This window comes from Pteropus medius, unplaced genomic scaffold, assembly GCF_902729225.1.
Source record: "Pteropus medius unplaced genomic scaffold, Ma_sr-lr_union100, whole genome shotgun sequence".
Classification (NCBI taxonomy): domain Eukaryota; kingdom Metazoa; phylum Chordata; class Mammalia; order Chiroptera; family Pteropodidae; genus Pteropus; species Pteropus medius.
In genome coordinates this window covers 2,285,636-2,312,406 of record NW_024345600.1, presented here as the reverse complement: position 1 = coordinate 2,312,406, position 26,771 = coordinate 2,285,636, and the positions used below count along the sequence as shown (strand labels likewise).

General features: G+C 35.7%; 1 protein-coding gene across 1 annotated transcript in view; it reads right to left on the bottom strand.

Annotated features, from left to right (window-relative positions):
- USP44 (ubiquitin specific peptidase 44) overlaps window positions 1–26,387 on the bottom strand; it is a 73,343-nt gene extending 46,956 nt beyond the window's left edge. Inside the window, exon 1 of the mRNA XM_039874073.1 lies at window positions 25,785–26,387. The gene's annotated coding sequence lies outside the window, so the exon portion shown is untranslated. The remainder of the gene's footprint in view (window positions 1–25,784) is intronic.
- Window positions 26,388–26,771: the final 384 nt, after the last annotated feature.

Genomic DNA, 26,771 nt, shown 5'->3' with positions numbered 1-26,771 from the left:
ATAATTTCTAGAAAGAACAAAATATAGAAAGTTCATAAGTTGAAAAAAAAGTATGCCTAATAGAAGAGATATCTTTAAGTTATTATCTAGAGTTATCAGATTAATATTTTTAAATATTTTAGATTAATATACAAGCTGAAATTATTATGGGTTTATATTTCTGATTCATTTATTACCTGAAATTCTATGAGGATAGATTATTGGTAAAATTGTAAAATAGGCAAAAAAAAATTTTCGTCTCTATGGCCCTTTCTCTCTTAATTTTATCTCCTTGCCCAAATCCTGTATCTTATTTCTAAATTGTTTAACGAGGATGATAGCTGCTCTCTTGGTTTAAGGGATGAACTCTCCCAGGGATTTGTATTTTAAGAGATTTTTTCCAAGACTGAAAGACTTTAAAGACCTCCAATAAAACCTTAGATGATGTAATTTAAGCTATTTTAAATATGGGACATTTTTTTACAAGATGACTCACTTGTAAGTTTTTGTGAGTACGAGCAACTTCTTGCATGTAGAAGATCCACCAAAGAAGATACTCCTTCTAGCTTGGAGGTTGGTATCTTTGGAAACTGACAAAGATTTAAAGCACTTTGCCTGATGTTCTTGCTGTGTGCGTCAGAGGTGAAATCTCTACTAACTCAATGGACTGTAAATGGAGATACATGTTTAAGCAGCCCATGTATGAGATGGCTATTTTCAACTCAGTCAAATGAAGTGTAACCACCCACTAAAGTGTGAAAGTTTGAAGTCCTTCATAAAAGAAACTGGAAAAATCATACTCTTGGCTAGAATGGAATGAGTTTCTTTGATTTACTAAGTATAAATTAATATCACTAGTTTGGCAAATTTAAAAAGATATATTAGTATGCATAAATATAAGGCTACTGTTGAATTTGAAATGGATTCTTTAAATAATTATACCCAAGATTGGACCATCTCCTGGGATATAAACAATCATCAGAAAATACTAAATATCCAATTAATCTGCTATATAATTTATAGAGCTATGCTTGCAGCTAACAGAAGAATTTTTTAAAAGTTGGACTATATTCTAACTGCTGAATACCCAAAATTCATTTACTGACGATAATTGGTAAGCCATGTCAAAATTGTGGGTGACATTAATTGCTCTTATTGTTGGTTTAAATGTTAGCTCAACAGTATAAACAGTTGTTAAAATATGTAGACATACACACACATTCTCATAAGAGTTTCATTGGTTTCTTTTCTATGTAGTCATGGATACCTGTAATAGATTTCAAAATGGTCCTTTGAGTCTGTTAATGCATCTTTTGTGCTGGGGTAACCAATCTGGTTGCCACAGTTAATATTTTATTTCCTATTTCTATTATCTAATTTTATGGAAATCTCACAAGTGTACAAAAAGATTATATATGTGTATGTGTGTATCCATTTTAAAAAATGGAGACAAGTTAAAAGTCCATTACAATGAGAAGGCTGTATTATGGTACAAGAATAAAATGAAATCCTATCCAGCTGTTAATGAATGAGCTAGATTTAGAGTATGAATGTAAAAGTATCCCCACTCCATCTACATAATGTTTTATCTCCCAACCTGTACCTCTGGCCTCATGGGGAAGTTCCCTACAATCAGTTGACAGAGGGATAAAAACTTGGGCCTGATTTATAGGGGATTCTGTGTGGTACACAGACACCACTTGAAAATACACAGCTATAATACTATACCCCCTTTCTGAGACATCCCTGAATGGCAGTGTGGTGAAGGGAAATCCCAGTAGGCAGAATGTAAAGCAGCAGGGAAAGAAGAGGGTTACTGTACTGGTTGGGGTGCTCAATTCTAATTACTAAGGGGAAATTAGACTATAACTCCACAATGGATGTAAGAAATGGTAATACTGTTTGGAATACAGGAAATCCCACATGAACTAGTCATTGGATATGGCCACTCTGGAAGGGGTGTGACTTCGGGCAAGGCTGCTCCCTGTTTCTGAGGCAATCCCCGAAAGGGCTGGCTGACCCCTGAAGAATGATTGAGGCAATTTCTGAAAGAAGTGAACACAAAGTAAGGCTGTCTGCCAGCAGTACTTCTAGCAGTCTGGACACTTAGTCCTTCAATGAAGAGGGATCTGGGTGGCACATCACATTATCTATTCTATACCCTTCTTATCCTTGGAATCAGCTTCTCAGCGTTCAAAACCATTAGTGTGTCCTTTTTTCAGTATGTAATATGTATTGACATGATAAATGAGATAAATCATGTGAAATACTTATTTAGAATGAGTTATCATTTTCCTAATTATTAATATCATTGTTAATATTATTCTCATCTAGTTAGCAGATGCTTTGTTAAAATGTGGTATTATTTCCCAAGCTTTGTTTTAAGTAAAAATAAAAGCTGGTAAGAATGGAAAAGAATATTGTAACATTTCTCTGTATATACATTATATCAAGTAGATCCTGAAAAAATTTCAAATTTTGGGTTGTTTTCCTGTGGTATGAGTGCTAATCCCTTCTCATAGGATAAAGAGAATTTTTTATTCTTCCCTTTTGCTTTTATAAAATAAAATTTAGTGTTATTCCATGATTGCTAAAGGACTCTGTTTCTTAGTTTACTAATTTATTTGTTTTTTTGAAAACCTCTAAAATTTTTTTTAAAAGTCAGTTTTCTTTACCCCTATGAAATATCCCTTTACCCCTATAAAATACCCCTATGAAAAATCAATCCTTACAAATAGAACTGCTCAAAAAAAGGAATTAAAAAACAAACAAAAAACCCAACAAAATAACCTGAGTCCAGCGGTCACTGACTTTATACCAAAGGTTGTATTTTGAAACAATTTTATGAGATACATACTATGATTACCATTTTATAGATTAAAAAACTTATCTGTAAGTGTTCAATTTGTTAAAAAACTTGCAGTCAGTCTAATTCCAGAACTTGTGCTCACAATCACTTTCTATTCTATCTCCCCAAATTAATAGTCCTCTTATTTTAATCTCTCATATCATCCTATAGTTTTCCTTCAAAAACTACATACATATAGCTTCTTACTATACTATAAGGACAGAAACTATGTTTTGCTGATCACAGTATGTTATTGCAGATAGTGTAGTGCCCGGCACAGTCAATGTACAGTAAAATCAATACGAATTAATGAACAATTGTTTAATCATTGTGCTTAGCATCTCATCAGTTAGCATGGGCAAAGGTATGTAAACACTTTATGTATTCAGCATATATTTTGTTAGGAGCAAGTTGTAGGCTGTGGGGTAAGAAGATCAAAACATAATGACTGCCCTCAAGGGACCTCTGATCTAGGTGGGGATATATGGTAGGGAGTAAGGATATGGACATAAAAGGGATAATAATGCAGATGGGAAGGTATAGATAACTGATCTGTAGAGAGCTTCACCAGGCTCTAGGAGCTTCACAGCTTCACAGGAGGGGGTCATCCTGGAGAGCTCCGTTTCTCTAGGACATAGAAAACTGTAGCTTCTCTTAAGGATGTTTAGAAAGAGAATTTTATGTCTCCTTTTGCTAATCCATTGTGTATTCCAGGAAATTCTTTCAACCTAAATCTTACATGGTCGATCGAAACAGACATTCTCTTTTTCTCTTCTCGGAGAGTAGGAATTAGTGGTGAATGTTCATATATAGGCTTTGAGGATCATTATTAAGTCACTCTCCAGTCTTTTCTCTAAGCTATAAAATTTGATTTTTTTTTAAAGTTTTCATTTTCCTATCTTCTAGTCATAATCACTGTTCTCCTCTGATTTATCTCTAAAATTTCTGGGTTTCTTTTTAGTTGTGAAGCTGAAATTTGACCATGGTCCTTATAATGAGATTATTATTTTACTATTTCTGCCTATTTTCCTTTTTCTTTTTTATTTATTTATTTTTTCTGTGTTGGCCACACAAAACAATTCTTTTTTTTTTTCTGTTTTGTCTTACAGACATATTATTAAAACATCAAATTTTCCTCTAGTCAGTAGTAGCATATAGTTAACTTTGCATAAATCACATCTTCTCTGTGGTAAATTGAACCATGCCTCTTGATATTCATGCCCTTTTGAATCTGGGCAGGCCCTGAGACCAATTTTAACCAATAGCATTCAGAGGAAGTGACACTGTGCTTGTTCCAGGCTTAAGCCTTAAGTAAACTTAGCAGGTTTCATGGGGGAAGCCAGCTGCGTGTAATATGTCTACTCCAAGACTGCCATGCTGTAAACAGTTGTCCTCCCCAGAGCCTCTCCATGTGCCCAAACTAGCCACATGCAGAGGCCATGTGGGGGAAAACCAAATCCTTGGTCAAGAGCCCTAGCTGATCTGACTACACCAACTTGCCTGCCTGTGAGTGAGGCTATCTTGGAAATAGATTCTCTAATCATAATTGCACCACCCCATCTGACGCCATGTGGAACAATGACAAGCTATCCTTGACAATCTGTGCCCAGATTGCAGAATTGTGAGCAAATAAATAACTTTTTAAAGCCACTACTTTTGGGAGTAACTGGTTAAATAGCAAGAGGCAATTGAAATAACTTCTCTGGGCAACACTTGCTTTTTATCTGTAAAATGAATTACTAGATGGATGAGATAATCTCTATGTATTATAAGCTCTCTCTTAGTGTGTGCTCCACCTCGTTCCATTGCTGCTTAACTTCTGCCTACAGCTTTATATTGCTCCTATAGATTCTTACCTCATACCACTTTGTGACTGATCTTGTTGAAATTTTTTCTTTTCTTTTTTCTTACACCCAAGTCTCTAACTTGCCAAAGTCATTCTAAATACTGATTTTGTCCTCCAGTGTGCTAATACTGCTCTCAGCGGGTGGTGTGTCCATTGTATGAGCTTTCCTTCTACTTCATCATTTCTTTCAGCAATCACACAGCTGCATTCTCACAGCTGGACTGGCTGATTCATTGTCTTTTTTTTTTTTGGCTCTCAGAAAATGCTACTGGCATAGTTTCTAAGATTCAGAATCCTAAAACTTGCCTTTCCCACTATTTCACTAGTTTCTGGCTCAAGCACACTCCTAAGATAGCATGCCTGTTCCTGTGAATCTCTTGTGAATAATATGTGCTATAAGAAAGTTAATGAGAAAAATACTTCTCTTTTTTGACTCAGAATATTTCTGAAGCAATCATCATTTATTAATTATGCCTCAAGACTTTTGTGATAGGGATGTGAAACCAGTAATTTTTTTTCACATCACTTTGAATTCATGTCTCAGAATATTACAACACATCTGCTCTCCTTGAGCTGAATTCATTCCAAGAAGGAATATGTTTCTTAGTAAATATTGTCTAGTCATTTTTGAAGGACCTTTAAGCTTGGAGAGTAGTAGACTCTTGGAGAGTATTAAAGTAATTGATTCTCAGCATTTTTAAAACTACTTTCAATTTTAGCCACTGCTGGCCATCTGTTTATTCACTTCAGAAAGAGTTCCAAACATAGCCTAGAGTCATTGTGAGAAATCTTAACAAGCTCACTGGAGCATATGCTACAACCCCGGTCTTCTCAGGGTTTCAAAGTACTTTAGAAAAGAACCACATGCTATATTGGGGCCCACTTATCCTGTCTTACAGATGATATACTCAGAATATCTAGGAGCTAAACATGTTACCTGAGGTAGCAACATCACAGAAGAGTTGATCTATAGGACAGGTAGGCTGTAAGGTTAACACAACACAAACTCCCATCATGCAAGGTTACCAGTTTCAGGACAGAAGGCCACTGTTTCCCTTCTCAATTGGAAATGCACTAATTGTCACAGACCCCTTAAATACATGCCTACAAATTTTCTGGGGTAATGTGACATACCAGATATTATGCTTTCCTATTGCACTGGACATTATTATTATTTTTCTATCCAGTTTCCCTTCTGTAGAAGAATTACCTCTCCTCCACTTCCTGTAATTCTGATGGGCTACATTTTCTAGGGCTTCACTCATTTGTCCATAGTAATGGCACATGAACTAGGCTTGACCATTCATAGTATACTCTTCCTGTAGGTGCAGTGATTGGTTCAGGAGTGGGTCATTGATTCAAGCAGGACCAATCAAAGACCTTCACTAAACTGATAGATGGATGATGGTATAGAGGATTCCTTCTCCAAAAGTTGCTAGATTATGATGAAGCACAGAGCCACACTGAGTAATTTTCTCAAGCCTCAAGAAGTCTGTCTTATATTAAGAGAAAACTAACACATAGGAGCAGACACAGAGAAAATGAAAAGTGCCAATATTGGTCTGGCCCCTGGATACAGCTATATTTACACTTCTCAAACAACCTACAGTAGTCTCCTCTTACCCATGGTTTCATTTTCCATGGTTTCAGATACCTGCGGTCAACTGCAGTTGAAAAACATTAAAAGCAAAATTCCAGAAATAAACACTTTATACTTTTTAAATTGTACACCATTCTAAATAGCGTGATGAAATCTCACACTGTCCCACTATGTCCTGCCTGGATGTGAATCACCCCTTTCTCTAGCATACTCTGTATATGGTACCTGCTCATTATAGCTGTCTTGGTTGTCAGATCAACTGTCATGGTATCCTAGTGCTTGTATTCAAGTAACCCTTATTTTACTAATAATGCCACATTCATATAACTTTTATTATAGTATTCTGTTATAATTGTTCTATTTTATTATTAGTTGTTAATCTCTTAATGTGCCTAATTTATAAATTAAACTTTATCATATGTATATAGACATAGGAAAAAACATAGTATATGTAGGGTTTGGTACTATCTGTGGTTTCAGGCATCCACTGGGGTTCTTGGAATGTATCTTCCATGGATAAGGGGGGACTACTGTAGTCATTTGCTCTTTTGCTTAAACTAATTTAAATTGTATGTCTCATTTGCAATCAAGAATTATAAAATGTCAACCTATTTTTTAAGTAAAATTTATGCAGCCTTAAAAATAGCTTTTTATCTAGCAATTTTATTGCTGGGTATATATCCAAAGGGAATGAAACCAATATCTCAAAGAGATATCTATACTTCCATGTTGATTGCAGTGTTGTTCACAATAGCTAAGGTATGATAACAACCCAAATGTCCATCAATGGATGATGAATTAAGAAACTATGACACACACACACAATGGAATATTATTCAGCTTTTTATTTATTTATTTTTAAAGCAGGAAATGCAACATGGATGAATCTGGAGGGCATTATGCTAAGTGAAATAAACAAGACAGAGAAAGACAAATATTGCCTGGCATCATTTATACGTGGAATCTGAAAAAAAGGTCAAACTCATAGAAACAGAGTAGAAAAGTGGTTGTCAGAGGCGTGGGGAAAATAGGGAGAGTTTGATAAAAAGTTTCCAAATTTCAGTGATATAAAAAATAGCTTTCTTTTTGGAAATGTAAATGACAGTTGTTGAAATTTGAGAACAGAATTTGCATATAATTTGGTAATTTTTCAGAAGGTAAGAGTGCCAGAGCTGGAAGTGGTATTCTTAGTCCAGACAGGGAGAGCCTTGTTTGACAAGATTCTCCATCCTAATCTCCTTTCAAAAAAATACACTGCTACCTACTGGAAGGCTTTAGCCCAAGAAATATAGTTGTGGCTTCACGCTAGCCTGAAGTATTAAGAATATAGGATCCAGAGAAATAATTAGCAGTAAGGAACTCTCGCCAATGTACCTCCTTAGGAATGCTTGTTGGAGATAGGCAATATTGATTTCAAAACATGATGATGATGTGATAAATCCACTGAGTATAAGCTATTTTCTGTTGGGTGTGTCAGGAGCAGTGAAAAGGGACACTTCTAAGCACAGATGATCAGCAAATATGTTTTTAATTTATTTCTAACTACCAGCTTTATAATTACATGTTTTTCATCTTTACAAAGAAAACCGGCATAATCCTCCAAGATTTTCCAGATTTAAGAATGTCTCCTCCTCCCTTCCACTTCTCCTCCTTCCACTTTTTTTATTTGAATTTGTTCACTTTAATTAGTGATTTTCAGTTTAAACTGTATTTTATTTTTGACAGATAAAAATTGTATATATTTAAGGTGCACAGTGTGGTTTTAATATATGTATAAAGTGTGAAATGATTACCATGATCAAACTAATTAACGTCCATCACTTCCTATTGTTACCTTCCTATTTTTTCTTTTTTGTGGTGAGAACATTTGAGATCTACTCTCTTAGCAAATTTCAAGTACGCAATACATTAACTGTAGTCATTGTACTTATATTAGGTCTCCAGAATCTATTCATTTTATAACTGAGTTTGTACCTTTTGTCAATATCTCCCCTTCCCTCACCCCTAGCCTCTGTTGACCACCATTCCATTCTGTTACTATGAGTTTCACGTTTTAAAAAAAGATTATACATATAAGTGGGATCATGCAATATATGTCTTATGTGTCTGGCTAATTTCATTTAGCATAATGTCTTCCAAGTTCAACTATGTCATTGTAAATAGCAAGATTTCTTTTTTTTTAAGGCTGTGAATAATATTCCATTGTGTTTTATATATATATATATATATATATATATATATATATATATTTTTTTTTTTTTTTTTTTTCATCCAATCATCTGTCTTCAGGTTATTTTCATATTTTGGCTGCTGTGAATAATGCTGCAATGAACATAGGAATGTATATATTTCTTCAAGATAGTGATTTTGTTTCCTTTGGATATATACCCTGAAGTGGGATTGCTGGATTAAAAATGGTAGTTCTATTTTTAATTTTTTGAGGCACCTCCAAACTGTTTTCCTTAATGGCCATGCCAATTTATATTCCCACCAGTCGTAGTACATGGTGATTCCCTTTCTCTGCATCTCTAACATTTGTTACCTTTTGCCTTTTTGATAACAGGTGTGAGAGATCTCATTGTAGTTTTGATTTGCATGTTTCCTGATGATTAGTGATATTGAGCATCTTTTCATAGACCTGGTGGCCATTCGTATGTCTTTGGAAAAATATTTACTCAGGTATGTCTGTATTTTACATTTTAAGGTACCTTAAACACATTTTGAAAGTACAACAGATACACACATATATAGACTAATTAGGGCCGGAGATTTCTGGCAAAATAGGAGGAAATATCAATAGAAACATGCATTGCATTTCGACTCAAACTTATCCTCTAAAAAATTAACAAGCATATTAAAGAACCTAGTAAAAATGATCCTTTTGATAAATGCTTAAACTAAATTAATAAAATATTATTGAATACCTGTGTACAAGGAATCATGCCAAATATTGAGAACGAGAGGATGAAAATGATTTAATTCTTTAACTTTAAGGAATCTAATAAGGAAGATATACGTAATTTCCCCGATAAGCAGAATTACTAACATCTCTTCCATTAGGCTCTCATTGCACCTCTCTCTACTACAGCACATATTATAATTATTTCCTTAAGGATCCATATCTTCTTTTAGAATAAAAACTCTGCAATGGAACAAATCGACTGTCCTATTCATTTGTATATTCTCAGTGCCTACTACTGTCCCTGGCCCTGTAGGTACGTAATGAAAGCTTGATGTTGATGTACCTTATGAAATATACAACTCAAACTAAGTTAAAAAATGAGAAAGTGTGTTATTTCACATAAGGGGAACTCTAGTGACTGGGTGGATCCAGTGATTTCATTATGTCATCATAGAAGTTGTTTATATTGCTCTGTTCTGTTTGAATCCTCAGGTTTGTTCTTCTTATGGTTGGAAGATGGCTGCTGGAGAGATTAAGCTGAATACTCAGTTGGCAGTGGGGAAAGAGAGAGAGAAAGAGAGAAGACAGACACTTGTGCTTCTTTCTTAGGAGAGACAAAAAGCTTTCTCAGAAGCTTGTAGAAAATCTCTTCCCATATCTTATTGGTTAGAATTGGGTCACATATTATTCCCCTTTATAAAAGGGGAGGAATTCTCTTTGGATCAGAATTTCCTAACCTTGGCACTATCGGCATTTTGGACCAATTCTTTTTATGGGGTGGGGGAGGTGGGGAGGCTGTCCTGTCCATTGTCAGATGCTGGCTTTTACCCACTAGATACCAGTGGCATCCTCCTTCCAGTTGCAACCATCGAAATGACTCCAGATATTGCCAAATGTCTCCAGGGAGACAAAATCACCCTGATTGAAAAACACTGCTTTCGATAATTTAGGATTACTCCAGAAGCTGAGAGTGGATCAACTCTGAGTAAGGCAGATGAAGATCTATACTTGAACCAATCAGGGTTCTGTTAGGAAGGTAATGGATCTGATTAGATAGCTAGCAATGTTCATTATGCTTATTGAAGACAAAGGCATGAAAAGTTCAGTATGCAATTACAAATTTTAGTTTTCCTCTCTTACATATTCTCGAAACCCAATTTCTGTACAGCTCAGTGAAAGTAGAAGTGAAGAATGAACTTATGTTAAGGGGCCTGATTCTCGTCTCAGCAGTTTCTTATAAAAGTAAAACTGAGTCAGGCCACTTTAAGTTGGAAGTTACAAAGATCTAATCCAAACTGCTTATGCAAAAATGGAACTCACTGCTTTTAATAAAAATCATAGCCAGATTTTTAGCAGGAATTGTTCTAAATGTGTTCCAAATATTAACAGATCTAATTCTCATAACCATTCTATGAAATATTTACTATTATTTCTACAAGGAAGCTAAGACATAGGAAGGTTAAGTAACTAGTAATGAGCCCATAAATAATCACAAAAATTTGTAAGTACTATTGGAGCCCTGAGGAAAAATTGATTAATTCTAACCTGGGTATAATAAGAAGACATCATAGAGGAGGGGTATTTTTACTTTGCTTGGAAAGAAGGGTAAAATATTTGTATAATTGGCATGTTGTGCTGATGGTGGGGAATAGAGAGAAGGAGAAAATGTTTCATCTCTCTGAGTAATGCTCATTCAGGGGTGTACTCTAGCAAAAAGTCTCTGGATCTTCAAAAGTAGAGCTCTACTCAATCTATAAGTCCCCCACAGGTACACTCACAGCTCTGTTGTATCTGGTTCAGGATGGGTTCTGATATTAGCTGCAAAGTACTGGCAGCCAGCACTGACTTTCAACCTTTCTTAGGACGCTTGGCTCGCTAGTCTAGACTCATTCTGCTTTCACAATGAATCTCTTAAAAGGCTTCTAAGTGAGTCTTCTTACCCCCCTGTAATCTGACCTCAATTGGGATTAGGGTCATCACACACAGCGTTGCAGGTTGTGTACTATACAACTCTGGGGGCATCACTCACAGAAACCTATGAAATGTGTGTAAGAAACCATAACCTATGATTTTTCAACTCCCAGTATAACCCCTGGGGCCTCTGAGCTTATGCCAGCAGAAAACAAGATGAGAAAATTTAGAATTTCCAAGGACATAGTATAGTCTCCAATACAGACTTCAGTTGTGGCTACAGAGGATAATGGGCATGAAAGAATCTCCCAGATAGCAGAATCAGGGGTGATCAGATGGGCCAACCAAGGGACTTACTCTTTGCCAGGGCAGGAGATCTTTTCACTTCCTGCTCATTAGAATTTAAAAATTGTCGTAGACCAGTGACTACTATATATTTCCGATTCTCCCTTTTTCTGACTTGGCGTGTTTTTTGGTGTTTATCCTGTCTTTGCCACACCACTGCATATTGGACTTCTTAAGTTATAATTCAATGCTCCAAAAGGAGCCATAGACAAACTTGACAGAGAGGACTGTCTAGCACTCAGAGATCTTGGAATTTGAGATGAGTGTGGTAACTGGGTGGGAGGATGTGGTAACTGTATGGGATGTTGTATTGGTTCCCTAGGGGAGGAGGTGAACGTGTTCTTATGTATTGGAAAGGTATGTATCGATGTTTGGGCCTTCAGAGAAAGTGGTCTGTGGAACAGCCTCTGTAATTGGCCTCTGATATCCATTCTCTCAATGTTACTCTTGTTAATAGAACTATCAATTTTTAGACAGGCACATGGCTATCAATCTAGAAAACATTTCCAGTTGTCTGGTGGGTCATATGACTAACCTCTGGCTAATGGAATGTAAAAGAAGATGATTGATGCACTAGAGAAGATATCTCCTTTCCCTTTTTTACCCTTTCACGCAAGCTGCAATGGTGTGGTAAACTAACTTTGTGCAGTTGAGAGCTTCATTTAGTACATTTTCTTTGCAGGCGTTGGCAAATTTTCTTAAAGGGCCTGATAGAAAATACCTTGACTTGCAGGCCATAGAGTCTCTGTTACAACTACTCAATTCTGCCATCATAGCTCAAAAGCAACCATAGACAATACTTATACAATTGAGCATGGCTGTATTCCTGTAAAATTTAATTTACAAAAACAGGTGACCTGCCTACTAACTACAGTTTCTTTACCCTTGCTCTAGTGGAACAATAACAGGTGAAATCTGGGTCCCCGAATGACCTCATGGAAGAAAGCCACCATATACTCTACATCATCTACCAGCTCAGACTTATGCGAAGAAGAAATAATTCTTCATTCTTATTAGTGACTGTTGGATTCTGTCAAAGTGTTCAAACCAATGATCATGGTCCACTGGAGCTATTTTTACTTTAATCAATAATCTATTTCTAGAAGAAGGAGCAATGATTGGGAAAGTAACTTTCTCAAAATCTTGTGTCAAGTCTGATGGTATTGAGAAATGCTCCCATTTCCCTTGATTCTGAAGATTCCAGCTAGAAGTAGCAACTAAAGATTTTGTTTTTAACCTGAAATCATGGTGAAAGTGGTTAGGAGATGTTAAATGATCTCTGAGCCACTTATTTAGTAGTAAAGATACTATAATGAGTAACATTTTGTTAAATACACATTAGTTGCAGATTCCTATCCGCAATTCTGGTTAAACATAAATGTCGTAAAGGCAGCATACTAATAAATTCCAATATGTTGCATAACGTATTCACACTTTACCCATCATTCAAGGCATCATTGTATGTACTATCATAAGCTTCCTTAACCACCGTTTTAATTCAAAATCAATATGAAATTGAGAAGAATAGTGAAATAGTTCCTTTCATGTTTCCGACAGCTCACTGTTTTCTAAAGAGCAAGATAATCAAAACAAAATCATTGGTCATTTTAAAAAAGAAAATTTACTAAATGCAGTAGACAGTTGAATGGAATGGATTATAATTCTTTTTCAGAAAGTTTGCATCAGTCGTTCATATGAAAAAGTAGATCTTCATAGTATTCTTTTCTCCATTTTGCTTTCTCTGTTTAGTGAAGACATCTGTACGTACTCTTTATGCTATCTGTAGTAAATATATTCGTTCATTTATCAAATTTTATCTTTGGCTCCATAGTTTTAAAAGTGCAAAGTGATGTTTATATTACCAGTTTGGAGTTTTGTAGTAGTAGGTGTGGTTGCCTTATAAAATCTGCTTAGATATAGCAAATGTCATGTTTCTTATTTGTGTGTTATTTTCTAAAGATATTCAAAGCAGCACACCCTGAGAGAGCTGACAATAATGCCCCACCATGACAACAGAGGAACAGTTCCAAAGCTCAGCAAAACAAAATTTACTTGGCAGGGGAGAGGGAATAGAGGCTTTTTACAGCTCTTTGGAAATGCTAATAAGGTCTCAACCTTGAACCATGTTTGCTTTTTGTCTGGGGAAGCCTTTCCAGTTATGACAGCATCTGAATGAGTAGAAGGAAGAAATTCCAAGTTGGCATTTTATACAGTAGCAAATTTATGAGGAGGGCTAGGCCAAAATACAGGTGTTTTCTTTTCGCCTGGGAGGAGAGTGCATCTGGGGACATTTTAAAGCCCATAGTCAACTTCTTTGGGTCCTTAAATTTAAGGCAGCTGGAGTTTGGCACGCATCGCTACCAGCAGTGGTGTTGTGTTAAAGAGGATGAAATACATTTGCAATGTGTAAACAGTTGATTCAGAGCTCAAATTTTGTTCTCATGAATAGCCCTTTTAAGCTTCCCTGCCCTTTTTGTCCTATGTTGCATAGTTAGTTGGAGAAAAATATTATTTGATAGCTCAATTTAAAGATCAACACTAACCCAGAGGAATTCAGCCTTTACACTCACACTCTTTCTTTAATATCTGGCACTCATCTTTTAAATAAGTTGTTAGAAGAATACTGTTTTATGGGTGTGTTACAACTGCTTGTGCTCTTATGTCCCAACAACACATGAAGGCTTAAAGCTGGGTCGCTGGGTGGAAGGTCTCCCCTCCCTTTCTCTGCCTCATCCTCATTGGAATAATTAGATGGAAGGCGCTTTTCTTCTGTGATTTATCTATGTTTTCGATGGCATAAATCCCATGAAGAGGTGGACCTTTAGGAATTCCAAATGTCAACACTGTAAAATATCTGTTTGAAAATTTTTATTCCTTGTTTGCTGCTTCTGAAAGTCTTAGAACCTTGAGGAATTGTATAAAATAATTACAAATATTTTGTTATGTATCTTCCCAGTCTTTTAAGAGAAATGCACACAAGCTTTTCCTCTTTACAAAGTTAATATCAAAATCTGTAGAAATCCAACAGTGTTTTACTATCTGTGTTTTCTCTCACCATGTGACATTTTATACATTTTACTATTTCTTCAAATATTATTTTGTAACATGATTTTAAAGTTTAACCAAATGAACATTTTACAATTTATTTAACAAAATTCTTGTTGTTGGACATTTAAAGTGGGCTCCAGTTTTCCTTTTTATAGTAACATTCAGTAGAATACCATTGAACATAAATCTTTGGATGTATCTTCATTATTTCCTTAATATAAATTTCTAAAGCTAAGATTAATTAGTCCACAGTTATAGTCACTTTAATTTTAATGGGTAAAAAAATTATTTTTTAAACTTGTTATTTTCAAGTCTAGTTTTTTTTAGATTGTATATGTGAAAAACAAATTCTCTAAGAAAATAATGGTTTTTTTTTTCCCCAATGGGAAAGATAGTTTTGGCTTGTCCAACAAATGAAACTTCATTTGTATATGATTTTGTAAGCACTGCAAATGCATTTGAGGAACAAAATGGCTTGGAATCCCCTCCTATCATGAGTACCCCATTGCTCCATTCTCAGAAATCCATATACGGCTATCAGCCTGATATCACTCCTGTCATTTGGACAGGTGTTTTTGGAGGGTGGAGGTAGAAACAAAGACTTGCAACCAAAGATAGATTAGAAATTAATACCAAATCAGGCAAGAAGGCTTAAGTAAATGGTGAAGCTGGTCAGAGTGGGTCAGAGAACCAGAGTAAATACTTTAATCTATTTTAATGAATGCTAATCAGCTGGCTTAGTGAAAATCTCCTCTTGATACATCAAAACACAATGGCTTGTGCAAACACTTAATAAACCACGAGTATGAATACAGCTTAGCCATTAAGATGTGGCCCTGGGAACAGATTGCATGGTTGTACTCTCCTCAATCATTTATAACACACACACACACACACACACACACACACACACACAAATACAGCTGTGCAAATCAAATTAATTATTAAAACTATTTATTTCAGAAGTGGTGATGTTTTGAGTGCAAATATGACCTGAAGATAGTGGCCAACAAATAATTAAAGCCTTTTCTGCATCGAGCCCACCAGAAACTCTCAGAGCTACTTTGTGCTAGCACTGTTACTATGGGAAAAAGGGAGAACTTTCTTAAAAAGGGATAGAGGATCAGCCCACTGAGGAAGTTGTCTCTTGTTACCTAGGACAGTCTTCCTAGAAATAAAAAATCCCTCGAAACTATTCACTTTCATTTGACACCAAAAAATAGGGATAAATAATCTCTCCTCCCAAATTAAAGCAGAGATCAGGGGGGTAATTGAAATCCTGTGAGTCAGGGTTTATCAGAGAGATAAGATGGTCAGGAATGAGTCCAATCAAGGAGAGACCATAATATCAGTACCAAACAGATGTAAATCACTGTTGTCACTGACTCAGTGGTCTCCATATCTGAACATCAACCACAACTGGGGCGTTAACATGTTGAAAGTCAGAATCTTTGGGAGTAGGGCTTGAGATTCTGTCTTTTCAAAACGTTTTCAACTCAGCCAGGTTACGAGCTACTGTCTTAGAGATTTATAATTTTTTAATTGTGAGATTGCCGACTCTGGCCATTGGCCCTAGTGACAGTTTCTTAGAGATAGTCCCTAAAGCAGGGATGTTGGAAGAAAATATTAGAAATATTTATATATTTATCTTTTGAAAATCTCATTTTAAAAGAGATCTACTTTTTTCATGTTTTATGAAATAGATGATATATGAATACATATTATGTGATATAATTTATGAATAAATATTCATATAGTGAGACTTGTGTTCATAATGTTTTACTGATTGGGTTGAGCAGTCAAAACAAAATTTGGGAATCACTGCTGTAGAGGGATGGGAAAATGAAAACTTATCCTTAAAAGGCAGATGTCCAAAAAGAATGTTTCACCTTTAGAAGTAGGTATAACAGACATTATACGGCTAGAGTCACTGGTATCTTAGAAAATGATGAATCCAGGGGACAAGGATAAAATGCCAGGAAAAAGAGAAACCTAGACAGGAACTGAGGTTCTGACTAGTGATAGCTCGAGAGACAGCATGATGTAGCCAGAAGAGAATAGGCTTAGGAGTCAGCAGATCTGATTTAAACTTTGAGTTCTGTCACCTCAAGGCTGTGTTGGCCCATCTCTCAGTCCCAATTTTCCCATTTATAAAACAGGGATAGACATACTTAACTTGCAGGAATGCTTCAAGGATTAAATGAGATAATGTATGTATTTAAGAATTCAGTACATAGTAGGTATAGTATAAAATGATAGCTATTGTTATTGATAGCTATTGTTGTTGACTGTGCCATTTATAAAGGTCGTGTAAGGTGTTGGTTGAAATTATGGGCTCCCACCTTGATTTGCTTGGAAACCTGGCATCGCCACTCATATTCTGTGTTAAACTGGGCTAACGGATGGTAATAATTATAATACCTATCTTCTGGGGTGGTTGTGAGGTTTTAAAGAGATATAAAGAGATTTAGAGAGAGCATGTAGCATGATATTTGGCTCATAATACATGCTTAATATTAACTGCTATCATCATCATTATCGTCTTCATCATCATCATTGCACCAGTTTTTGTTTTAAATGAGGAGGTAAATGATAATTAAACAATCATAATGGTGTAGTTTCAATTCTGTAACTAATAACCAATTAAATGACCACTAAATCTGCTGGTATGGTTCTTAAAAATTTGTACATTAAAATCATCTCTGGGGCTTATGGAGAACACAGCTGAGTCCCTCTTCAGACTTTCTGAATCAGAATTTTTATGGTGGATCCCAGGCAGCTGTGTTTTCCACAAGATACATGGGTAATTCTTCTGATTTATAAGGAAGTGTGAGAACCACTGATTATAGTGTCTTCCTCTTAATAGTGTTCGTTCTCTTCAATTACTTCAATTTTTCCCAACCCCCGAGCAGCTCATTCAGTGTTAAATTAGAAATACTTCTATGATCCACTTGGCCATCTGATTATTACTTGGCACCTAGATAAATTGTACTCTGGATTTAGACTATTAGGCCACTGGTCAGGAGTTTTAAAATGCTTGCCTTTCATTTGGAGGTTACATTTTGCTTTTCATTTTCACTTACCACCAGCTTACTACATACTTTACTGTTCAAGATAAATGAACACATTCATAGTCAGGACTGGAAGGAAAGTTAGAGATTAACTAATCCAATGTCCACATTTTATAGGTCAAGAGGTTATACTTTACCGTATGTCTACTTAGTAGCAAAGCCAAGATTAAAATTCAGTTTCTTGCTTTCTGATTTTGTGGTCTTTTCCTATAACATGCTGTCTCCAATATTTTAATGAGTTGATTTGGCACTGAAAAAAGGTGGCATGTTCACCTTTTGGAACTTTATTTCCTTCAAGGCACTAAAAGCTTCATTGAAAAATTTATCTCTCCTAAGTCTTCAAGGGTATAAAAAGACTAGTACATCAAAACAAGAAGAAAACTCCTGAAGAAAAATATAAAGCTTTATTAGTTGTTTTCAATTTTAAGCTTTATTGTTAAGTGAAAATAATGGAAAATTACTCCTCATTATCATTCGGCTCAGTTGAAATGATCAATATGCTTAAAATATCTACTGAATTATGCGAATGCTTTAAAGAACTATGTCGCAGAAAACTTTTGACTTACTTGCATTTATCTACTTGGAGTAACTTTCATCTACAGTGGAAGACAAAGCTAACAATTATCAATAATTATACATCAATTATCTTCAAGTTCTGTTGTTACTGTTTTACAGTCTTTCCCTTTTATAAAATTATAAAATATTTTAAGCATATAGAAAAAGTATAGAAAATAATATGACAAATAATATTTCTCTACTGCCCTAGCTTTAAAAAATATTAGCATCTTACCACATTTCTTTTAGAATTTTTTGGTTCTTTTTTTGAAATAAGAGTACTGAAAAGTAAGCCATAGTTGAAATATCCTGCGTACCTTACTCTGTCCCTCTCCTTTGATAACCACTATCCTGAGCTTGGTATTTATCAGTCCGATGCTTGGTTATTTGTTTTTGTTTTGCCTGTTTTATACTCTTTTATTATATGAGTTATGCATCCATAAATAATAGGTAGGACTGTACCTATAGTCTGTAAATTACTTTTCTTTTTTTCTTAACATAAAAGATTTATCCATATTGACAGATATAGCTCTAAAACATTTATTTAAAATGCCGTATACTGTTTCATTGTTTAAATATATCATAATTTATCTATTTTATTTTTCTGTTAGTTGATATTTAGTTTTTTACTTGATATGTTTCTTTATGGGCATGTGTGAGAGCTTTCTATGGTATAAACCAAGAGAGGGGTGTACCTTTAAGTCTGTTAGATATTGCCAAATTGCTGTGTTATGCAAATCAGAGTGCATTAGAATTTCTGTTTCTCCACCTCTTCAGTATCACTGGGTATTATCAGACTTCTTAATTTGTATCAATCTGATGCTATCTCATTCATTGTTTAAACTTACATTTCTCTTATTACTAGTGAGATTGAGCATCTCTTCAGATGCTTATTGATCATTCTTTTAAATTCTATTTTTTTTCTATTAGTTAAAGATTTGTTTTTCACTTTAAATCTTTTAACTTTCTGGAACTGATTTTGGTGTGTTATTTTTTCTAAATGTGAAACTATTGATACATGTTCTGTGTGTTAAAAAATAGATCTTTTATAGTGCCGGTAGTGTATCTTCGCAGGGTTTCCCTGCCTTGTCACATTTTAATGATTCTGAAATTGCCAACTGGCCATCAGAGCTATGCATCAAAAGAAAAATTTGCACAGTTACCATTTTATGTGTACCTGGAAACTTAGCTCTGTACAGAAATTTCTATCACCCGATTGTCACTTTGGTTGAGTTATTTTCATAGTACCATAAACATTTAAATTTAAATTTAAATTTGAGTTTCTTAGTTTCACTTAAAATAACTTCAAAAAGATTACACTTTAATATAGCACTGGGAAGAAAAGTTATTGTATATTCAAAAGGGCATGAAAATAGATCTATGGGATATAATTTTTTTATGTGGGAACAAAAGTTTGTTATTCTAAAACTAGCTTGCTGTCCCTATTTTCTTGATTAGCAAAAATCACATGCTTTACGGGTTCCAAGAAAGGAAGCCACCCACAAATACTTTGTTCTGTTTTGTCACTGTAACATGTACAAAAGGGTTATGTGTCATAGGCCTGACAATACAATTAAAAGCAGTGGAAGTTGCTAACCATGGGATAGACTGCTATGACTGATTCGCACATCATCAAAGACTCAGGCAATAAATATATGTCAAAAATTTCTGGGTAATAGGCGAAGAAAACTGTCTGACTTCCAGTCACATGTAATTCAACTAAGAAAATAAAAACAAATGCAGAGTGAAGACTACATCTTGGTATTCTTTAATTAATATGTTTTAAAATTATCCTGGAAGCAGTAAAGATGATCAGCAAGTGTTATGCCAAATGGAGGTGACTATTTGATGCCACTTATCATGCTGACTTTTTGGAAGTTAAAAAAATATGAAAAGTCTCAAACTTTGACTGTCATGCTGCATAATAAAGTATATAATTATATGGATAATATATGCTGTTGTTAATTAGTAAAACATTTTTGTGTACATTTAATAAATTGTTCTTTTTTGAAAAAAAATTGCTATATTTATGGTCTGTCTGATAATTAATAGTATTTTAGAATCATGCTGTTTTCCCAACTATAGAGCAAGACTCCTCTGCCTGCTACTTCTTGCTTTTTCTTAGGGAGATCTGTTGTATTCTGTTTAAGCAAGATTCGCCACATAGTCTACATCAGTACCAAAATAACTACAAGAAAGGGATATAGATATTATCTTACAAAAGAGAAAAGACTGTAAAAAGAACTGGATTGGACTTGGTGAAGCTCAACTTGTTCTGTTAATGCCTGAGCTATGGTGTTATTCGGGAAAGGAATGATGACCCAGGCTTTTGGAAATGTATTGAAGTGATTATCCTTGAGACTCTTAGAGCAAGATCCTACCTTTGTGAATTGGGAGTGGTGGTTTCCATGATGACAGTGGGAATTCCCCTGTCAGCTCGGAAGAAGCAGTTCCTAGGACTGGAAATAAGACAAGACTAGTGTGAGCCTTAGACTGAGAATGAGGGGAGGACTCTTTTGTCTCACTGGACTTTTGGCATTTTGTCTGGGTTTTGCTGCATGGACATGCCAGTACATTGGCAGTGGTGGGGGTGATCCGATGCTTTCCACATGGATGCAGGTTGAAATGCAGGCCTGGAAGTGCCCTGACAGTCCCTTGTGTTGGTTTCTGGTCCTGTAGCTCTAAGAGGAGCCACATTTTATAGCAATTGTAAATTAATTCCCAGGATAATGATTCAAATACTGCTGTACATATCTCCTGGGAAGCGTGTCATATATGCAGATATCTGAGACCCACTTCCAGAAATTCTAATTAAGTTTTAAGTAGGACCCTTAATCTTGTCTATAACAAGCACTGCAGATAATTCTAATGCATTTAGTTCACATTTTAGGAGATAATCTTAACTGCCTTTCAGTTGGTTACTTTTGATCCTTTGTTAGGTAGTAGTTTCCTGTGAGACACTGATATCAGAAGGGCCTGTTAAATGCTTAAAAAGGTGTAGCAAAGGGGAGGGCGATGCTGTACCCCTAAGACCAGAGCAGTGGGAGCAGTGGTGGTAGCTAAGCTGGAAAAAAGCTACACTATTAGATTGGCTTTCTCATTAAGGACATTGTGAGAGGCAGCAGCCTTAGGCTATGAGGAGGTGGCAAGGTTGAAGTCTGCAGGAGTTTTTCAGGAGAAGAAATCAGAGGAGATAGTTTTGGAGTCAAGGATCCAGACAATTTGGAATAAAAGGACTCAAGTGCACAGAGTAGTTTCCAAAAGAAGGAAAGACCACCTTTTCTCTCTCCTTGCTCTACCACTAGATGTTCTAGATGTTAAGTAGCCTGTAAAGACTGACTTCAATTTCCCTCAAGGGTGATAAACAGGAAGAGAAGACAGAGCCTGACACTACTGCCCTTGGCAACCATTCTTATTAACCGGGGCTTCCTTGGCAGCTCCCAGTGGTGCTGGTGGTCTTGGGGTCTTTTTCAGGTTTGTGCGTTGATAAGCCCCCCACCCCCAACATCCTCAAACATCCTCAAGCAGCACTGCGACTGGAAACCTCAGCATCACCTCTAGAGGGCGCTTGAGTCTCTAACAAAACCCTGAGTGGCCTCACTGGTTTGAGATTCCACTTATCTTCCAAGAAATTCCTTTTTTTAAGGCTTGTGGAGTCCTAACCAGTATTCTGTCAGGCTCAGGACAATTTTCCCTCTATTTCCCTTGGCTCAGGAAACATTCTTGAATTTTCCACAGGTACCGCCTTCTCAGTGTTGTTTCTACAATGCAGGGTGTTGATGGTAGAGCCCATCACTTTCCCCTGAAAAGACTCATTCTCAGGGGTCTAATGGTCTTGGCAACAGCCCTAATTACCTCTTTTTATGTGGCTCCAAGGAGGGTATAGGACCATAGAGGCAAACTGAGCTCAGATACTGCTCTAGGGATAGATCACAGAGAACCCCAAGGTAGATTTGCAAACTAAGCCTTGAAAATCACCCCTAGGAGAGACTAATAATATCAATTTTCAGGCAAGAATAAGTGAAAATAAGTTCTACATTAATCCCAAACAAAAAGCAGTTTTGACCTTTTGTCCTCAATAGATTGTTTGCTTGAAGTAAGAAATGTTCACCTGGAATAGCTGTCATTAATATGGGTGACCTAAAGGTTAATATACCCCAGGGAATGCTTTACATTGTCCTGTATTATTTATTTCCCTTTTGTGAAATTCTGTGGCCAGGGAACTGCATAGTTCCAGTATGCGGTCCAGTAGCACATAACTAATTGCATTCTTTAAAATACAGATTTATGTTGGTTTGTTTGGCCATCCCAGGAGAAAAACCAGTGTAGGGGGTTATAAAGTATCAAGGTTATAAACTTCATGGGGCTTTCAGGCAAATGAGGAATTTTTATTAATTCTTTAAATGCAAATGTCCAGTAATGTCTCTACTTGTCACACCCCCTGCAGCGTTACAGTTAGGAAAGGATTGCAATCTGCTCAGTTGGGGGCCAAGTGGAGGGAAAAAAAATCAGATTACTCAGAGGCTCTCTGTTGTCAAATAGCATACCTAATATAAAAGACCCTCCTTCTCTCATGACTCCTTTCCTAAGCGACCATGTATCAAATACAGATGCAAAACATAGGAATCCCTCTCATTCGTAGTCCCTGTCAGGACACATTTTAGAATGAAATCAGCAAATATCTTGGCAAGCACCCAAGATATCAGGTAAATTGTTAACTATCTGACTATTCTTTTACAGCACCAAAATTGAATGTGATATTAAAGCAAAACCTCTTTATTTTAAACCAGTGGTTCATAGTCCTTCCCAAGAACTTTAAAAAGTATGCTCCCCGGCTCTTTTGTACAATAGAAGCAAAAGTCTAAACTTAGCATAACCAATTAATACATATCAATCACCTTCATATTCCAGACAAAGGCACATTAGATTACCATGAAAAAGATCCTAAATCTGTTGTCTGGTGACCAAGTCAGCATAGGATGAACTTTTGACACCTTACCACATTACCGGTAGCCAAATAGTATTCCTGACCTGTGTTTTTGTTCATAATGCATACAATACGGTATGATGGTTAAAGAAGAATATTGCTTTATACTGTGGGCTGAGGACTCCAGAGAAAGTGGAGAATTAGAGAGAAGGTCTCCAATCAACATGTGAAACAATATTGTCTATAGATCAATATATAACAAGCCTTGCACATATGTATTTGTTTAATAAGGTTGGGTGCCGTATTGGTTTTTACTCTCCTTTGTATCCTCAGTGCCTGCCTCTATGCCTGGATATATTAGGCACTTCATAAATGAATGAATGAATGAATGAATGAATGAATGAAATAATGAATATGATTTTTCTAACATATGTTAAGTGTTGTTATAATAAATAAAACACAAATTTAAAAAGCATTGCTAAATTGATATTCTGTCATCATGGTTTCTTTTTTTTATTGTGGTAAACTATTCATAACATAAAATTTACCATTTTAACCATTTCTAAGTAGAGAGTTCTGTGGCATTAGTTTTCATGGTTTCTTAATAGATACTAAGAACACAAATATTAACTTAGGGGAGTTCTAGCTAAATCTAAAAGGGGGTTCTCATACCTACAAAGGTTGGAAAACACTTGTATTCAGTTTCCCTGAGGAGAAGTTTTCCAATTTTGGCTATTTCAAGTATCATACAGCTCACATCTTCAAGGGGTGGTATGTTTCATGATTGGGCAAATAAAGATATTAAAATGTTCTTGTTCATATTGGGTTGAAATCTGTCCCCCTGTAATTTCCCATTAGTCTTATTAGTTTGAAGAAACAGAATCAATACATTATGCCTTCTTCCAAGGAACAGCCCTTATCAGTTGCCACCTTTCCTTTCCTTTATTTATTTATTTAAAAAAACCAACTTATAATGAGTCTTAGTCAAATCTAACCAAAATTCCTCCTATTGAAATTTAAAATTGAGGAGTTTTAAAATTTTGCTGCTTTCTATCCATTTTGGGCCTTAAAAGACAAAGAGTAATATAAAAAGTATATGTAGGTTGAATAGGCTGGGCAAGTCTTCTCTATGCACCAAAGACCATACTCCAGTAAGACTGCTCAAGCCTTTGCTTGTATAGGAGAGGCCTTACCCGAGATAGCGCTTCACTGACTCCTCTTATTGTTAGTACCGATAAAACACATACTGAATCATCCTTGACCTCTGCTACTCTTACCCACAGCCAGTCCAGCATGGAGGAGACTTAAAGTTTTCCCCCCACAATCCCATGTGTGCTGACTTTTAATAACATCTTAATAACTATCACTATAAATTTTCTTATCTTTCATTTCCCCTCCTTTTCATCAGATACCTGAGATAGTAAAAACAAAAACAAAACAAAACAAAACATTCTTCTCCCGTCTATTTTCTTCTTCTGCCATTCTCTTTTCTCTCTACCATTCTGCCTTAGTGTCCCATAGACCACTGTTTTCCTTCTGTGATTTGTTGCCAACAGTAATGTCTTTCTGAATTATCCATCTTCATTAAAAGTGAATGTCAGTGTTAAACCAAACTCCTGGCTTCACGTTTTGATACGCAGAACACAGTGGACCTAGTGCTAAGCTACACTCTAATGATGTTGAAGGAAGGTTGATTATTGAGTGAAAGACAAACTAACAAAACAAGGTAGTTGGAGATGCCAGTCCATTCTTGGCTGCCTCCTATGTTACCCTGATTACCAGAGACAGAATTAGCTATGAGTGGGAGACCACACTTTCTTTTTCCAGCTCCCACCCATGTTGACTCACATGAACATTTCAAAAGGATCCCTAAGTCCAGAAAATTTACAATAAATAACAATACTTCATATCCACTTTTGGCCTCTTATTAAGGTTTATAAAGGAATTCTGTACTTGATAGTTAAATAAAATATATGGGAACCAATATCTAAATTTAAGTTTATAACTTGTTTCCAGAGGTCAGTTCTTGAAAGTTTAGTTCCTTGGTAGTTATTTTCACAAGGGATCCTTTGGCAAAACCTACTCATACCAGGATACGGAATCAACAGGGACTACCTTTACCTGGTTTTCTTTTCTCTCATCTCAGAAACAAAAGAAAACAAAAACTTCTGCTCAATCAGAATTTATCAATATCCTAGTAGTCCTGTTGGGTCTTGTTCTAAAGAATTACCTGAAAGAACCAATGAAAGCCAACTAGCTCTAGCTATGATAACCAGAGCTGAATTTAGCTAAACCAACTCGATTGGGCAATCAGTTTTAAGGGCAGTATAGGCCTTCATAGCAATAACTGACCTGTCCCTTTTCCACTAGGACAGGAAATACTCTTGTCATTTCATACCAGCAAGGAAAAATTTCTGAGTGCTCTTAAGCAGAAAACAAGAAATTCTACTGATCGTTATCACATGGTGAGCATCTAAATACATATCTGATGATAGGTTCCAGAGGATTCTAGGCTGGAAGAAAGCCCTCAGGTAATATTGTTGGTTTCTATTACAGTCCTTTATATTCATGTTAAAGAGTCTAAGTCTGCTTTTGGCCATCTCCTCACTGCATTAAGTGGCATTTTCTCTACAAGAATTGATAGTGTTACTCTCCTCTCAGAAAACATTCCTCTTATTCTTCTCTGAAAGCACTTGTAATGTGTCTGCAGTAAATATGTTGGTCCTTTGCATATGGAGGAAACATTACTAACCTGTCATTAATAGAGCATATTCTTCAAATGACAATTACTTCAAAAATGGAAGTCATGGTCTGGTTGGGGATGTGGGGAGGAGGAACTGTCACAGAGAAAAAGAGACTTGAGAGCTATATCGGCCAACTAACCTATGGGCCTGGTTTAGATCCTGATTTGAGCAATACAATTGTAAAAAGATACTTTCAAGACAACTGGGAAATTTGACTATTAACTGGACACTAGCTAATATTAAAAACGATCGTTAGTTTTGTTAGATGTGATCGTTATATTGGGGTTATATTAAAAAACGTTATTTTCTGTTTGGGACACAAACAGAAGTACTTATAATTGAAATGATAATATATTTGGGATTTGCTTCAGACATTCCAGAAAAATAAGATGAAATAAGATTGGATAAATACTGATTATTGACACTGTATACGTGAAGATTCATTATATTAGTTGCTTTAATTTTGTATATGTTTGGAAATTTTCCAAAATACAAAGTTTTTTTTTTTAAAGAGAGAAAGAGCACATCCTTTATTTTTCCCACGGTTAATTTGTTATTGTTATTATTTTAGTAGCAGAGAAGAAATACTATTCAATCCAGGTCTTGCCTATATTATTTATAACAATGATAAAATAATTCAACAATTAATTACTAAATTAAATAACTATAATAGTTGGATATATATATGTATATATTATATATATGTGATATATATATTAATGCTAACTACTATATTTCAGGTGCTTTATAAATATCTCATTAATAACTGTAGAGCAGGTTATATTATTCTCCTTTTGTACTTGAAGAAACAGGTTTAGAGAGCTTACATAACTGTAAGGTTAATAAAGCCCGCAGGTGATGGAGCCTGAAGTTTGGACACAGATCTGCCTACTCCAAAGCCTATGTTCTTTGCGTGGCTCCCACCTCTCATTCTATGTGTAGTTTGGGTCCTTGCTGACTGGTGGCAGCCAAATCAACTGGCTAAAAGTGATTCT